The sequence below is a fragment of the Bison bison genome, unplaced genomic scaffold (genome assembly GCF_000754665.1).
Source record: "Bison bison bison isolate TAMUID 2011002044 unplaced genomic scaffold, Bison_UMD1.0 scf7180017854285, whole genome shotgun sequence".
NCBI lineage: Eukaryota > Metazoa > Chordata > Mammalia > Artiodactyla > Bovidae > Bison > Bison bison.
Window position 1 is genome coordinate 5,155 of NW_011484858.1, and position 1,518 is coordinate 6,672.

Genomic DNA, 1,518 nt, shown 5'->3' on the forward strand with positions numbered 1-1,518 from the left:
GATCATAGGGAGGGACTCCTTCAGCCATGAGGTTTTGATGGTCTTCAGGAGGATCTAGTATAGGGCTTGAAGGCAAAGCAGCCATTGTTCATACATGCAATGATTACTGTATTCACATATTCTTAAATTTGATTTCCTATTTGATAAAATAACTCTTCTGTTCATTTTCCTACATACTAGAATGATTATCTGACATAATTCAGGGTAGTTTAGATCTCAATAATGTATGTCCTCTAGTAATAAAAAGCAGTTTCAGGTAAAGTTCAATTACAAACTAGAAAATCATCATTCAGTGTGTTCTCTTTAAGTGTTTCAGGTAAATTCTCAGTCCAAAATCCCACTGATTAACAATAAGTGGCAATTCTGGCATCCCCTTGCAAAAAAGCATTATTCAGAAAAGAAAAAAATTGTTTTATAACTCTTTTTAGGAACAGAGAAGCATCACTCAGAAGTGCACCCACATGTGGAGAAAAGGGAATGCTCCTATGGAAAATAGGATGGAGGTTCCTCAAAACAAAACAAAACAAAAACCAGAGTTGCCATATGACCCAGCAATTCCACTTCTGAGCATATACTCAGACAAAACTAATTTGAAAAGATACCATTCCTACATTCATAGCAACACTATTTACAATAGCCAATACAAGGAAACAGCCTAAATGTCCATGAACAGAAGAATGGGTAAAGAAAGATGTGGTACATATATACAGTAGAATATTATTCAACCATCAAAAGAATGAATCAATGCATTTGCAGAACATGGATGGACTAGAGATTATAATACTAAGCAAAGTAAGTCAGAAAGAGAAACATAAATACCATATGATATCACTTATATGTGGAATCTAAAATATGACACCAAAAAATGTGTGGGTATATGTATATATATATGTATATGTATATGTATAATTACTTCACTTTGCTATACACCTGAAGCTGACACAACATTGTAAATCAATGATATGCCAATAAAAATTTTAATAAATAAATAAAATATGACACAAATGAACATATCTACAAAACAGAAACAGACTCACAGACATAGAGAACAGAGTTGCAGTTGCTAAGGGGGAGATTGGGTAGGGGAGGGAAGGAATGGAATGGGAGTTTAGGATTAGCAGAGGCGAACTAGTATATACAGGATGGATAAACAAGGTCATATTATTTAGCACCAGGAACTATATTTAATATCTTGTGACAAATCATAATGGGAAATAATATATATTCTAAGTCACTTTGCTGTACAGAAGAAATTAACAGAATATTGTAAATCAACTATATTTCAATCAAATTTTTTTTAAAAGTAATACCCAGAGTTTTTTTTTTTTTTTCTTAGCTAGAATTGTGTCACATGCCTATTCCTAAGTTTATCACTAGAAAGGAGAAAAACATAGTCATAGTTACTTAAACTAATTCAAAGTCACACTATGGTCTGGAGATGGACCACAGTTTCCCCTGAACACATGGTCACCTGGCACCAGAACAAATGAAGCTTTGGTTGAAAGAAAGAAGATGAGA